Raw genomic sequence first — 16,747 nt, 5'->3', positions numbered from 1 at the left:
TAAAACTATGTGTTACAAATGTACTTTATTAAATAAAAAGGCTAAATCATGAAGCTTCAGAATAAAGCCTAGCATATTATTCAGCACTGAAATTTCTAAAATTATAATGAGATGGTTCATGAACATTCTCATTATGTTAATCCAGATTCCTTCAGGAACATCCAAGATAAAAGCTGAATCTGACAGAAAACATTTGTGGCTAAGCAACAGTTTCTGCACTCACATATCTGAAGAGCATGTTAGTTCTACAAAAATGCTTTGTTCCTAATCTTTTGAGCTGTTCTTCATTAGACATGTAAAGCTCTCTCTCATATAATCTGACTGACTTAAAAAGGCAAAACAGCTAAAGTTTAGGTTTTATACAGATATAACAGGGAATATATAACTGAAATATTATACCAATGGCCAGAGCAAATAAAGTAATCATTTATCCTCTTTTTTAAAAAATTGTGATACAGTTTTAAAAGTACTATGGTTAGCAGTTAATCATTAAACCATCACAATAGTAAATTTATTGTATAACTTCAGGTATTATTTCTTAATAATATCAAGATACTTGTATTTTGGCATCCAAAGAAGTGTGTTTTACTTCTACAGGAATTTGAAGACATTTCTTTTTGACATTTTTCAAGGTACAATATTGATACTTATTTTGTAGCATATGTTTTACTAATCATTCAGATACCAAACAAAGAGTTTAATGAATAATTCTACCATTACATTTTTTTCATTCTTATTGGAAACTCATGGTCCTTAGTCTTGTAGCATGACTTGCAAACCTTAATTAAAGTTGGCATTAAAAATGCCTCCTGTAAGCTGGAAGATGAGTTTTGCAGTTAGCAACATTCCAACTCAGATGTTTTACATCTCAGGCCAACCCTTCTCCCCACCAGTAAACCTATAAAAAGATGTTCAAATTTTGGAGAAGGACATATTTACATTTTTACTGTCCTGGCTAGAAATACAGTATCTCTGTGCTTAGCGAGTCCAAATGCACTTTCAGGAAAAAAAAAATCCAAGTACAAATAAACAAGTTCCAAGTAAGAATCCAGCTTCTGCTCGCAGGCAGTGGTATGGCACCCCAATAAAATTAGTAAGACTATCAAAAACAGAACATGCACAACACTTTTACCCAGTTCCCAGATCAATAATATAGGGAAGAGTTTTTAGGAAAAAAAACAAAGATACAAAAAAGCCAATGCCTATCCCACTAATATTTTTAATTCAAATATAGTCATTTATATTAAAATAATTATAAACCTGCCAATAGTCATAAGGCTATAAATGTTTTCAAATTGCTATGTTTATGTGGAAGGAAGTAGCTATCTTGATTCCTTAATATTTGAAATTCCTATAGAATTCTTCATGCATGAAAGTCATTTTAAATTAATCAGACTCTTGGATGTACAATTACAAGATATAATCCAGTGTGGCTTTTTTCAAAAGCTGGCAGACAAATGCATGCATATGTGTATGCTTGTTGTCATCACCATTGTCAATAAAAAAGACATTAACATCAGACTGAATAACTGATAGTAGAGTTCCATAATTGAATATATATATATATTTCCATAAGTGATAATGATAAGTTCTGCATGTCTAGGTATTCAAGTTCTGCAAAACATAATGCAGCTTTATGACTAAAATAATCTGGTCCAAATTTTTAGTAGCCTGTGGCTTTAAATTCAATAAAGATTATATTTCATGATAATAATGTAAGTTCCTTTCTCAAGAATTATCACTAAATTAGGATCACATTCTAAAAGATGCTGGGAGAAGATCCTAAAGAATGGTTATGGATAGTGAAGGCAGCCGCCTTTGCTATTTTTGCTGTTTTTATAATGATAAAATATGACCGAAAAACCTACAATCACAATTTTAGAAGCATTTGTTCTTATCAACAGCTTCTCAGAGATTATGAAAAAAAAGGGAAAACCAACAAAGACCAACATTCACTTTCTCAACTTATCAGCAGGCACAATGAAGAATGCTGACTGAAGATTAAGAGTATAGTTGTAGAATTCTGGTAGCATTCAGATTCAGTGACACACATACCTGATCGGTTACAGAGAAAAAGCTTTCCTGCGCAGCTTTTCAGGAAAGGAAGACATAACATGGCTTATCCTTTTCCACAAAAGAATGTTCCTAGATCAAGGTAGACATAAATCTTTATTATTCATGCTAATCCTTACACTTTTTGATAAGTCACCAGCAAGGGATCTAAAACTCAAATGTGGAAGCTATTATGATACAGATAGCACATGAACATAGACATCATTTTGCACTGAATAGCTCGTAATTTTTCAGATAGCAATAAGCTTCTGTCTCTGGAATAGATTTGAACCAGTGAACTACAGAATATGTATAATAAATAAATATATTCAATTTAGAAAAAAAAAGGTATCAGTTCCCTTTCTTAGTCTCCTCCAATGGATACTTTCTTCTATTTTGTGTTCTTCATCACCACTTCATTTTCTTTGCATCCTTTGATCAACTTCTACTGTGTGTGAGACCACACTTATACACAAATCAATTTGATTATTTGGTGTATAGCTACATGCTTTAAAAAGGACTTTTTGCAGTGGCATTTGCAATAACCTGCAGCTATTAACCATACATAATTACAAAGATTGAAAGTGCTATTAATTGCAATATAGTTTTTAGTGCAAAATTTTACTTGCCAATTTATGCAGACAACTAATTGCTTTGAACAGGAAAATAAAATACACTTCATTATAAGCATGATTATAGTAATGGGCTGATGAGTACCGTTAAAGAATGGATGAAAACATTTGAAACAATTGTAAAAAATGCATAGGGATCTCTTCATCCACTGTGATTATTTTTTAAACCTGTCTTAGAACCAAATTATACTATTAACTCTCTAGCACTTAAGCAGATGGAAGATTAAGACTGTCACAGTAGCTAGTGGTCCTTATTTTTAAATTATAACAACAGTATATCATGACATCTTTAAGAAAGTATGAGTCTTTGCATCCTTTGTATTTTAATAGGGCTTTTTCAGAAGTGGGCATGGTTGGGCAGTAAATTGAGATTAACAAAATGCTTAGTCATATGCTATCACTGAAGGCAAGTGACATTTCTGACAGTATTTGGTGAGCATAAATTGAACTGACCTTGGAAGAAACCTTAACGTCCTCATGTGCATAAACCAGTGAGGAGCTATCTATATGCGGTTTCACACCTCATGAACTTTTACACATTATTCATCTAAATCAGAGATCCAAATACAAAATCTGGCACTTGGGACACCATGTGGATTTCAGATATTCCTTGGCAAATGTAGGTTCCTGAAATAAATGGTTAGATTTAAATGATTTACAGATGTAGGGGCAGGAGAGTGGGGGAGAGGGTTATTTTCTTTTTTTTTATCCCAGATGCATACCTAAAATGTAAGATAATCATCATTCTGCCTAAATAGTGTTTCAAAACATCACATTTGAGAGAGCACAACAGCATGGAAACTGATTATACAGAACATGAGTGGAGACTGCAGTATTTCCTAGCATCTGGCATACTCCTCAGTTAAATGAAGAGCTTGTCATATGCTGGCTTTTCAACTGTGGCATGTCACCTCAACTCTGCAGTGCTGCAGCGTGGGTGAAGAGACACAGCTGATATGCCAGTATGTGACATACCTTTCATTTCACATGCCATGCATAGCTGCATCCCCCACTGTGAAATGTTGCAGGGGCATATTTTTCAGGTGACATTACGTTGTTTTGCTGGACTATTTGCTGCAATTTAAAGTCACAATTAGCATTTGAGATTAGAGGACAAATGTTAGTCAAGCTGTTTGAATGCTGCATTTTAACTGGGAACTGTTTTTTATCCTCCCATAATGCTAATCACCATTGCTACTGTCATTTATTTTATGTCCAGGAGATAAATATGTATGATGCTTTTTCTGAACCTGACTACCAAAAAAGGCACATGATAAACACATGATAGAAACCTCTACATAACTATTTTTGACGGAAGTTGGAAAGAAAATAAAATGGCAAAATATGCTATATATTCAATACACAGAAATCAACAAAATATGCAGTTTAACATACATTATCAAAATTTCCAGTAATATGTTATGTTTTCACACGCAAACAACAAAAGTATAGCAACAGCAGAAATACCACAAGGATGTAGTGCCATGAATGCAATTACAAAAATAGTCTTTCATGATGAGTCATTCAAATTGTAAAACTGGAAAATATGGTCACAAACACATAGCTGAAACAGAGTCCCTGAAGAAAATTTTTGATAGCACTTCATAAAATCACAAAGCAAAGACCTACATTGGTTTGCTCTGAAACATTAGATATCATGTTTTGCAAATAAAATAGGTTATTCTCACTCCCATCCTTATGAACTTGCTTCTCTAAACATCCCCACCTCTTGTCTGTCTTTGCCTCTCTTTTTTTTTGGAAGAGTATTTCACATCTTCATCTGAGATGCAAAGTAAAATGCTGACTGCTTGATGGTTAGCAAAAAATCCACCTAGTTCCTACTCACACTCATTTGGCCAAAGACCTTCTTACACATGCACTTGCTTTCTGGGAATTGTACCTATATTTCTTCATCCTATTTATATTCTTTTGCATTTATCATTGAATTTTAAAAAAAGGGAAATCATAGCTCAAAGCAGTACAGTTATATCTTCTGGTGATGCATACCACTGAGCATAATGAAAATAGAGAAGTCTTCTCAATCCTCCATTAAGTGTGCAAAAACCAAGTATGACCATAGTAAAATACAATATAAAGCAGTCTTTATTTTTACAAGTACACAATATATAAGAATTTTCTTTCTGTTTTTTTTTCTTTTCTTTCTGCCTCCATGCCTAATCAGTGCTTGGTCCTTCTGCTAAAACAGCCAGGTAATTTGCCTGTTCTGAGGAGGGTTTGGTAATGCAGATGATTTGATCTTTTTGCTACAGTGTGGACCAACACCACCAGCTCAGCTTTTATGTGACAGTCCAGTGAACCAGTATTAAACACAGGCCAAAGTCAAAGCAGTTGAATTAGTGGCAAGCTCTGTATTTCATTACCACTCCAACAACTTTGCTGTCTACTCTTTTGACACAGTAGTGGGGAAGCTAGCAATCCATTCATCTCTGATACTCCAGCTATTCAAATTATAGGAGATGCCCAATGTCATTTTCTCGTATAACCACCTATCTTTTGTAAATCTGATCTCCAAAAGGCATTACAAAATGTTGACAATAAACCTATAGACCTTTGAAGCTATTTGAAATTCTATTACACTAAGTCATTTATCTAGTTTTAATCCCTTTTTGGTGCACAAAATACCTCTCCTGAGACATCTGAAGAACTACACTTCTTTTTATATATTTCCCAAAAGAAATAATTCAAAACCTCAGTTCGGAAATACATGTTAAGAAAATGCTGTTCCTCACTTACACTCCAACTGACATATGCACAGTTTGAATAAACAGGATTGTAACCTGTGCACTGGTGTTACCTACTACTTACTCTTGATACGGTTAATCCTGTATTTTAAGAACTGGATATTGGTACACTTTTCAGATTTCTACACAGTCAGGTTTAGATAACAACCAAATAGAAACTAGTAAAAAGTCTCTCTACATTTGTTTTTCAGCCACCTATTTTTTCCATGTGTATATAGCCTTATTATTCTGCTATGATTGTACATTTTCAATATACAGACTCACAAATGGATTGTAAACTATAATTCCCTTATGTTAATGAACATTTTCTTAAAATTTAGTGAAAGATTGAGTCATTTATTGACAGGATGTGAGACTTAAAAAAAGCAGAAAAAAAATCATTAGTACCTTCTCAGAGAAAAATGGTATCGCATCATCAGTAAATGCAATATGAGCAGTATGTAAAATATATATTCAGAACTATGAGAGAAAATAATTTTGAAATATAAAAAAGCTCTGAAAACTAGATAAAAGAATGTAAACAAAAGCTATTCTTTTTATTCTGAAATATCCACCTGACACTGCGCCATATTTTTCTAGGTGGGAGGAGGAGAAAGAAAAGAGAAAAGCTTGAATATCTGTTTCCTTTGCTCTCTCTCTCAGTGAAGAAATGGCTGGAGCAAACATAATCTGAAAGGGCACATTTTCCATTGTGATTGCAAAAGCTGTGATATAATGTAAAGGCTGCTACCTTTTAGCTGTGTTCAAATTTGTGATGTTATTTAAAAAATGAATAATTTATGAAAGATTATAAAATTAAAATGCTTCCCACAACTCCCTTAACAATTTCATGCAAATGTCTTAACTGCACATCCCTTGTTCTTCATCTTCTATTAACCGTTTCCAATACTATAATGAGCTTTCTGCACACAGGGTTGTGTTTAACCCTTGATATGAATAGCCCTGAAGTTAAAATTACAGACTAGGACATTTCCATCACCAATGATAATTATGTAACAAAAGAACAGAAATACACTGATTAAAATATCCTTCCTAGAATTTTAACTAAAATAGCATGTATTTTACATGGTATAGATTGCATATAAAATAAATATTCAAACCAATTTGTGTACTGCATGGGTACACTGTAAATACTTCCCTGCAAACACTGGCCAAACAGTGGGCTGGCCGTACACACATTGGTCTAGTCTTTTCACATAAATCATAGCTGTCCAAAGTATAATCGGATCTACACTGGCTGCCAGCGTTCCCAAAGGCTTCTGCACTAGCCAGCTTGGCAGTTCTGTACGGAAGCCCCAACCACACACTGCACAGCCTCCAGGGAGAATCCTTCTGTTGAGCACATCCCTCCATGGCCAATTAGACCGGCTAGAGTCACCTTGCACTATTGGCATGGTGCAGAGAGGCTGCAGTGCAGCTGAGGACGAGGGCCAAAATATTGTCAGTTCTGATCCTGCAGTTGTGCAATGATCCGTTAGAGAAAGTTTAGAGTTACTTTCACAGCTCATTGTAAAAGCACCACACCCTTAACCTACTCATAAAACAAAACCCTTCCCCACGGCAAAAACAGCAAATTAAAGCATTCGCACTTCAACGCAGAGTAGGTCTCATACCTAGCAAAGCAGGAGCGGAAATCAATACAGTTATGGCTGTTGACTATGGACATTTTTAAAAGAAACCTCAGAAAATAATGTGTTTTGTAGGCATAACATATGTAAAAGGTATTTAGAAAGCTCTTTATTTTAGGAAACATTTTAAGGCATATGCTGCCTGCAAAAGTTCTACATTTATTAAATATGTATGACATTACACAGTACAGCATTTTTCCTGCCATACCATACTGTGACAATCATGTATAAAATGCTGACTAACCAGTAGCAGCTGTTGAAGAACTTGCTGGAGTTGCAATCCAGCCTTCTCAGAAGTTGAACTACAAGCTGAGAAAGCGGAAATATTAAGGAAAGAGTAAATGGAAACAATGAATAAAAACTGGCAGCTGAGTACACAGCGCTTTTGGAAATGAAGATTCACAATCCAACGCTACAGTCACTTGTAACCTCGAGGACCTTACAAGAACGTGGAAGTACACTAAACAGACTACAGGGAGCAGCTGTTCAAACAACAATACAAATACTTCACATGGATTAAAAATGAAATACTAGAAAACTATTTTATGTAGAATCCCTTTATATGAATATATGTGTATACAGCCATATATGTGTATGCATGTATATATACATATATATTTAAGTGTAAAGCCTTTGGGGTAAGGTCAAATCTTGATCTGAGGCAAAGCTATTTGCATGACAGAGTACAGAATATTGTATTACGTATTTCCTATGCATGTGTATATATATGGCACAACTTCCCTTGGCTTTAGTAAAAATGTGCTTGGTCTGTGCATCAGCTAATCAGCTATAATCAGGAAGCTATGTGAGTGTCTATTATGAAATTATTAAATCAAATTGCAGAGATTTTCTTTGAAGCATATTTTTAAGATATGTTACACAGCAATGCTTATCAAACATTTTCATGTTGTGCTGCACATCTTAATACCAACATGGTTCTGTGGAGCACAAGTCTTTTGAAAGGCTAGAACTATAGTTTACCAAACATACTTATTAGTCCTGTACCAATTTCACAATTGAAAGGTCTTTCCTTGCCTCTGATTTTATACTTTCTTTGTATCAATCATGGCCTGAGTTATATTAAAAACAATCTGGAGCTTGATTTAAGGAGATAAAATTCTTTAAAATAAAAATTCATTTATTTAACACACTGCATGTTGCTGACTTTTTCTATACATAATAAACATTCACTTTTTGTCATATACTGATGGAAAGAAGAGGAAAAGTCAAGAGCAGAAGATACCAAAAGTGGATGAATTCAAGAAGCTTAATAGCACCAGGACTATGGAATTCAAACCTAGCTCATATATTTGCCCTGAGAAGAAAGCAAACACTGAAAGGCAGATCAGTCTTTGTGCTTCCACATTTACTTTTGATAATGTCCTTTCCTGAATGGAAATGGACAATAGTTCTTTATGCAAGTGGACTCCTAAGAATAAATGTCTTAAATCTTAATAAGCCAGGCAAGGGGCACATTGACAGAGTGAATGATGATTGCTATGATGCAATCAGAAATAAGTGTTAATGAGCTAAGATACCTTGCAGAGCAAAGGAATATGTATTCCTTTAAAAGCAATGTACTTCAGTAGCAGCAGTTCCTGAGAGGTTGCCTTCTGATGCAAATAGTGGGATTCTTATAGTATATTCATTTGATTCTTGTAATCATTTTGGTAAACATCTTCTAAGACATAGCACTTAGGCATGGATGCACTAAAATGATATATTTCTTCCTGCTTTTTAACATGCAGAATAGAGCATAAAGTTACAGGCACAAAAGAGAAAGGAGCATTTCCTTGACTGAATCCAGGTACTGTTTTCTATAGCTGAATTACAGAGTTCCACTGATATTTCAGTGCTGAGTGTCCAGAAAACACCTTCTATCAATTAAAAAAAAAAAAAATTTTTTTTACTTTTTAAAAATACATGAGAAGCACTCCTAGCCATACTGTGGTGAATCACCATCCAATCAAATAGTTCCTTACTTATAGTTTCTCTCCCTGCCTCTCCTCTGTCCTGTAAGCTTCTCAGCAGAGCATATGTAAATTTGAGATTTTGCATGATGTCAGCAGCAAAATCAGCACTGAGGAAAAATAGTGCTTCTTTCTCGATGTAACTTAATGGCGCAAATAAACAAGCCATTTATTACAAACAAAGAAGGAACTCAATCTTCACATTGTGAATTCAGTAACTTACACTAATTTGTATTAAGCAGGGGGTCCTCTATTAGCAGAAATGTTTTCTTTGGAACAAATTTAGCAGAAAATAAAATCTTGAATCCTTTATATTTCCAATCGCAGATGATATGGATCAGTTAGGAGTTGAAGAGTCTGGACTTCTGCTTTTTCTTTCTGTACCACAGCCTTTTTGTGGACTGTGAGTGAACCTTTTCGTTTTTGTGCTTTAACTTCCCTATTTGTAAAATGGGAACAAAAAATGTTCCTCAGATATATTTCCATAAAATACTGGGCATATGAAATACCATAATGCACTGTTAGTGAGATAAAAAAAACATACAAAGTGTAATAAATACAGCAGAATTAAAGCCCCAACTCTTAAGTATGACTAACATAGGGTTGTACGTTACTATGGACAGTTTTTGCATTGAACTTGTCTCATGGGAAACCCAATTGAATTTGGGTGCAGAAGTGATTGCAAAAAGGTATGCTTCAGTTAGTTAATACTGATGTAGCTCAATACAAGGGCCAGAAATTATAACTGAGTGATGGTACTAATGGCAAGATTTTTTTCCTTATTGATTAATTCAGAGACAAACAGTGTTGTCCCAATCCAGTATCAGGAGGGTTTCGTTACGATCCCAAGGACAAGATTAAGATGCTAAAACCAGTCAAATATTGTACAACCTTTTAGCTTTATTCGGGAGAGCGCAGGAGATGGTTTGCTTGCACCTTATGTACCAAGAAATGGTTAAGGCAAAAATTCACTCATCTGTCCACCACACCACCCCATGACTTAAACATTCATTGGTACGTCTCCTTCCTGAAGTCTTCATAGCCTTCATCCACAGTGGTGATAAGAGATAGAGAGAGATCAGAAGGAAATATAGAAAAGGTAGAAGCGCGTACGGTAGTTATGAGCAATTTTCAACGAGTCGCAGGAAGAGTAAAAGGAACGATATGGGTTCGGGTAAAAAAAAAGGTGCTTAACAGTGATTAAACAGAGGTGTTGCTCAATGCAAGCTCATTCTTTAACAACATTTAACTTCACACAACAAACATCAAAACTGAGTTAACGAGGTAAGTGATTGTTACAACAGATAAAGCAAGGAATTATACAGAGTAAGAACATTAAAGCAACAACCGCACATAACAAATACAATATTAACTGTTTCACCCACAGTGCCCCCGGTAACCAGGACCACAAATCGCCACTCCAGCCATTCCAGGTTTGGATGGGGACGTGGGCTGTTTTTCTGATATCTTTGGTTAACTGGAGAACTGCTTTGCCTACACCATCTATTTCTAAACAACAGTTGGAAATATTTAATTTCCCACACACCCCTTCCTCTTCAGCTAAGAGATAGTCTAAAACCATGCGGTGCTGAAGGACTGCCGTGCGCATCTATTGGGATTGCTGAGTTAAAAGATCTATTGCATCAGCAGTTTTGTTGGTAATAATTTCTAGAGCCGCTTGTAGTCTGATTATTCGATTCAGGTTATAAATTGGGTCTCTCGCCCCCGATATTGGTTCATTAGGGTTCCAAGTTGCAGGCCTGTAATGTTGAATTATTCATTCAGGAGGCCACTCATTATTCCCCCATTTTTGCATCCCACCCAAATCTACCTTAATGGATCGCATCTTACGAGCAACACTTCTGTCTCCAAGGTTATCATATACCTTTATGCCTAACTGAGGTCTGCCTGTTTCTGGTAAAAGGAAAAGCAAAGGTCTGATAATCCTTATATAACAGATTCCCGACCACCCCGTGGGTAAAAATTTATATGCTGTGTGTCCACAGATCCAATAATGCCCCTTCTTAGCTCCAACGCCCTGAGCAAATGGCCTGTTTATCCCTGTTGGGAGTTGAAAGTAAGTTGTGACTCTGTCGCCCAGAGGGCTGACAAATGTAACCACCCCATCACCTATTCAGCCAGTACAATACCAAGCCCCAGAAGTGTCTTTCCATTCACAGGTTCGCTTGTAAGGGAGATAACTGGGTTGTCGGTGAATTACAGTTTCATTTTTATTTGACCAGTATCCCTCAAGTCCCCGATTGCGCCCCATTTCATCAAGCCACATCCATAGGTAGAGATTTCTGTTTTTAATCAAGCAACTTAGAAGTGAGTGTCCATTGACATTTACCTCCCCCCACTTTGATCCCTCCCTCCTGGGTACGATTTAAACAATATTGCCCCATGGTTGGAAACTGAATTGGCCAGGTCCCACTGTCGTCCCACGTGCCATTCGCAGTTTCGCTATAACTGCTTACGATCTGGTCTGGCGTGAGGGATGTGGATGTCCATGGCCAACTGGATAACACTAGTGGTCCTCCGCAAACCCAGCAGTGGCTTCAACTGAAAGTTCGGCTTACTGCTTTCACCAGCAACACGAATTCGTTGTTCTCGAAGGGATTAAATGGGTTGGGGGAAGGTAGAGGGAGTGGTCGTTCATCACCTTCGTGGATGCATCCTTGAATCAGGATGGTCCAGAGCAGTAGGTGCATCTTGGTCAGATCGCCGCCCTTGAAAACAAAAATAAGAACAAACTTGCTCCTCAGGTCAGAAGGAGGGAATAATCCATTTTGTGTGAATCTTGTGGGTTTTCCCACTAGCATCTTTTGGTCTCCAAGTATATTTGATACTTTAGCGGCTCCTTCCATTACGGAAGTACACAGGCTCTCTGAGCCGCCCCATCAGGGGGCAAGGTCCCTGTATTGATTAAAAAGGTTATGGGCCTTTTCTTCAGCCCCACCGCTATGGTGATTAATAAACCTCCTTTATTATTGCAGGTGAATTGTCTTATAAACATCCACCCTCCGCCTCCCCCCTCACCCTGAGGGGGCAGAGGATCTAGTTTCCCGCTGCCCTTTTGTTCCCCTCAAAACCCTCCCCCACATTTAACACCAGTGCGGAAGGTGGGTTCGGTCTGGGTGGGGGTCCTTGTTTGGACCACCTCTGTACTAGGAGCTCTAGTTTTTTGATCGGGAATTGTTCTTGCAGTGGCATAACCGTTGCTTGCTGCACAGCAACCACAGCCTCCGCCTGACAAGGTGCCCGCTGCCTGTCCTCCACCACGGCTGCTAGGCACGCTCCTAGCACAGCGCAAACAATAGCTTGTCTTTTTCCTCTCTTAACTTTAGCTTCTTTTTGCAAGACCGCTATTCGGTCTACTACACTTTGCACTGGAACCAATGGTCCCGTGCCCAGTCTCATCTCGGGGCAGAGGGGCGAGAACGGTGTACTTCCAAAAGATCATTCAATTTCCCAATTTCCTACAAAGGGGATTTCGTCCCAGGAGGGCCAAACCTTAAAGGAGTCCAAGTTTCCCCTATACACTCCCAGGAGGCCAAACCGTAAACTACTACTACTACAAAAAAAAAGGTCCTACAAAGGGAATGTCATCCTAAGGGGGTCACACCTTAAAATCCAAGTTTCCCCTATACACCCTCAGGAGGCCAAACCATAAACTAGTATACTAGTATCTAATAAAAAGATCTCAACATTCACTCCTTCCTTACACTTCGTTCATCTCCAGCTGCTTCCCTCGCAGGAGAGCAGAACCACGGATCGGAACTCCGCACTCACTTCGTACTTGTCCGCACGTCTCGTTCACACACCATCGCTGAGCACACCATAAGGTTGTACAACACTCTCGTCTCAAGGGATCCTGTCCGTGACATCAATTAGATGTCCTGATCCAATATTGGGAGGGTTTCATTACGATCCCAAGGACGAGATTAAGACACTAAAACCGGTCAAATATCGTACAACCTTTTAGCTTTATTTTCCACGAAGTGGGGAGAAAAGGTGGGGAAAGGCGAAGGGGAGGAAAGAGAAAGAGAGAGAAAGAGAGAGAGAAAGAGAAAGAGATATCACCACCCATGGATCCAGCGGCGTCCCGTTGGTCCTCTTCACCTTGGGAGTAAGTTTTAGTGATGTGCGTGCAGTAATTACAACTTGAGCAGGGTCCGACCCTAGGTTCCCGCTGAAGAGTTCGGAGCCAAATCAAGGCAAATTAAATAAATAAATTTTAATGACACACATGCAGTGCTTACAGCTTGAGTTGGGTGCCTCTGAAGAGGGACCCTGAACAAAGAAATCCCTGGGCAATTATACTTTCCAATCTAAGCTCTCCACCCTTCACACAGTAGTTTGGACCAATAGTAATATTTAGGTCTGGGGTCTCCTGCTCCTTTTTGGGTCTCGTCCCTGTCCCTAGGTAGGCTGTTTACTGTTGCAGTTTCTGCTGACAGATGTGTCTTCATTCTTCGGGTCCTGCCTATATCTCAAGGCCCTGACAAAGAGATGTTGTTCCAGCAATTAGTACTGCCCCAGCAGTGATAATAGGTGTTATCTCCCAAGGTCCAGACAAAGGGAATATAATCCAGACCCCGAGATAGTCCAGAACCCCCCCCCCCCCTCAGTCAGCACAGTTTCAGCAGCAAGAGGCAGCCCTGCTCCCCAGGATCCCAGCGCCCAAGCAGGCCTCACTTCAAAGCCTTCACATCCTCCCTCCCTGAGTGTGAAGCACAGGAATGCAAACTGCTGGTAACTCCCTTATCTTTCCAGTCTGCACCAGCTCTGGGGCCCTTTCCCACTGAACTAGGGAGTGCAGCCTAAGGCTTCAGCAAGTTTAGCTACTCATGCTAAGCAAGTTTTATAGAAGTTGTGCTAAGCAGCAATAATTTACAGTCCAGGTCCCAAAGTCTCTGCCCGATTGTGGTCTGGTTCAGCGCAGGCTCGGTGTGTCCTGAATGGTCGCAGGGAGATCATTTCGGGGGTCGCAGCAGCTTAGTCCTGTTTCTGCCAGGGAAAGATGGCTTGTTCAGGGTTATGGTTTGCTTGCACCTTATGTACCAAGAAATGTTTAAGGCAAAAATTCATTCATCTGTCCGCCACAAGTGTCCATCATCTTTAAAAACAAAATTGTAAGGGCACATCTGCAGAATGATGTAGACGCATGCACAGTTCCTCTACTAAATGCTATGCCGTGTAGACCACAGCTCAGTATTTATCCATCTATATAGCAATTAGACACTGCAGCCTGAAATTCAGTTGCTTTCTCTTCGAGAGGTTCCTGGTGCAGACTCTACTGAAACATCAAACACGCCAATTTGTAGCATGTAGAGAAAAGAATGTCCTAGGAACCACTCATTAGAGGCTTCTCAATGGCACACAATGGCACCACCAGTTATGCCTGTCAGTATATTTTTAATTAATGTATTTTATGTGCTCGTGGGATAGAACAGCAAACATGCTTATTTGAAAACTGTTTTCATACAGGAATATTCATGAAACACCAATCGGCAGCCTCCCACCAATCGGCAGCCTCAGCAAGGTGCCAATCTCCGTTCTAGGCCTAGATGAGAAACTTGCACTGTAATTCAATCCATGCCTAGGCAGCAAGCCAAATCATTCACCCTCCCATTTCACAAACAGAGGATTTTAGGCAAAAAATTAGGGAACCACCCCCCCCCCCAACAGGCAATGCACATTTTACTGGTAGTAAGGATAGTGTTAAAACCATGTTCAAAATCCAGTTAGCAAGAAGCTATCACAAAAGGCTTAATTCACACTCTAATCCAAGGAAGCTAGACAAAACAAGAACAACAACAAGACCCAGCCTAAACTGAAATCCCAACCCAGTTTAGGTCAAAGCTTACTTGCTATCCTCTTCAACATGGGAGGAACTTAATTTGCACTATCTTTACTGCATATTACAGATTAGACCCCAAAGAGCTTCCTTTGACTCCTCCCTAAGCTGAAGGGCATTTCCACCTATGAAGCAGAACACCAGCAGATGAAAACAAAATGCATAAAGCAATTCGTAAGATGAACATACTCACAGACTTAGTAGTAGAGTATTTTTTTACTTCACAGAATAAAGCCTGATGCTCACCCCAGGCCATTTCCAGTTCTGTAGTTCTGCACAAAACAGATTTTCAATACACTAGGTCATAATGACTAGGGAGCTAGGAAAAAAGCAAATAAGTTGTACATCAAATACTTCATAGAAAATGCTTTGTGTTTGGAAGGAAATCACTCCGATCACTTTGTCTCTGCATTGTAAGTTATTTTCACTGGCAAAGACAAACTTGCCATTCAACACATCCTTCCAGATTCCATTCATTTCAATTAATGGTGGGTCTCATCTCCTTTCCTTAGTCAAAGTACGAGTTGGTCTGTCTTAACTGCAGAAACTCCTTAAGAGCCCCAGCTCAACAGTGTTGCCAGTTAACCCACCGCCTGCTCAAAGGCACCCACCCACTGTCTCCAAAGTCACAAGAGGGGCCAGGGAGGAGCTGCAGACCTTGCTCCCAAAGGCCTTGCTGAGGTTTCTTCTTTCTTTTCTAAGCTGCTCCCCACTAATAACAGTGCTGCAGTTCAACCAGTAGCAGGCTCAGATCACACAGGCCCCTGACACTTCAGACTGCTTTTGAACTTGGGACCATCCACCAAGTCCCATCAACTTGCAGAAGGTCCAACTCCACTATGTGCCTTTGAAAAGCCAAATCCTAACACTTGTTCCTTCTTGACCTCTTCTGATCTTTTTTCTCCTTCTACTGTGAGATGTGGATTCACAACCACATACAGAAGAATCAGGGCTAAAGCTTCCATGGCACTTCCATCAGGACCATCTTTACAGAATATGTAACAAAACCAGAAACTAGAGAATTTAAAATAGAATCTGGCTGGCTTTAGTACAAGACCACCCTTTTGATCTTTGGCCATTGGAATCTCGGCATCTACAACTACATCCTGAGAGCAGACGTTTCTGCAGAAATCCTGGCCCAAACCAAACTGACAGTGAGAACACTAGTTGCTCAGTTGCAAGGTTACATTTGCTCAAACAGAAAAAGAAAGCTGCACATTCTGCTTGGTTATCTCCATTTCGCTCTAAAAAATTGGTTTCATCCATATTGCTTTGCTAGTAAATACTTTAAGCAGATAACCTGGGAGTTTGTTGCTACATATTCACATTCACATACACAGTACTGGTAGGCCCCCATATCCAGAGCAAGGATACTTCTTTGAGATATATTATCTAAAAACATATTGCCCTGCTTTTCATTAAGACCTAGTAAATTGACCTGATATAAAGCTTTTAAATAAAAAATAAGTTCTTACAGCAGTTGTGCTTAATATCAGAATTGCAGTTGCACATGCCGTTGATTTTCAGACACGAAGGTCCGCAAGTAAAGTTGCCCATTTAAGCTTGTTTAGTGGACAAAATATTTGAAAGGACAAATATTCAATACAAGATTGTTACCTTGAAGGTAACAAGACAACAGCACAACATATGCAAGTTACATAGGCTAAACAATCAGAGGAGGCTTTTTGAGGGAAAATTAAAAAAAAATTAAGGCTCTTCCAGACCTGGATATAATATCAGTTATTACCTAAGCAAAGACTGTGCGAGCAATGCTGCAAGGAAGAACAGGAACAGGGAAAAGACTACCCGTGCTCGTAAAACTCCTTGGCATTCTTTGCATGTA

The 16,747-nt window shown here is 38.6% G+C and overlaps 2 long non-coding RNA genes across 10 annotated transcripts in view; both read right to left on the bottom strand.

Annotated features, from left to right (window-relative positions):
- Positions 1–11,338: 11,338 nt before the first annotated feature.
- On the bottom strand, positions 11,339–13,665 carry LOC135329688 (uncharacterized). The gene is made up of 2 exons (XR_010391249.1): positions 12,770–13,665; positions 11,339–11,773 (listed from the first exon to the last, which is right to left on the bottom strand). It is a non-coding gene; the product is annotated as an uncharacterized LOC135329688 (long non-coding RNA).
- Positions 13,666–13,670: 5 nt separating this feature from the next.
- The window catches only part of LOC135329685 (uncharacterized), a 121,543-nt gene continuing 118,466 nt past the window's right edge, over positions 13,671–16,747 (bottom strand). For 8 of the 9 annotated variants that reach the window (XR_010391239.1, XR_010391238.1, XR_010391240.1 and 5 more), the window contains 2 exons: positions 15,098–15,176; positions 13,671–14,054 (listed from right to left, as the gene is read on the bottom strand). This is a non-coding gene — a long non-coding RNA (uncharacterized LOC135329685). The remainder of the gene's footprint in view (positions 14,055–15,097; positions 15,177–16,747) is intronic. The other variant, XR_010391245.1, reaches the window with a different exon arrangement.

Source organism: Dromaius novaehollandiae, chromosome 12, assembly GCF_036370855.1.
Source record: "Dromaius novaehollandiae isolate bDroNov1 chromosome 12, bDroNov1.hap1, whole genome shotgun sequence".
NCBI lineage: Eukaryota > Metazoa > Chordata > Aves > Casuariiformes > Dromaiidae > Dromaius > Dromaius novaehollandiae.
This window is presented reverse-complemented; position numbering and strand designations above follow the sequence as displayed.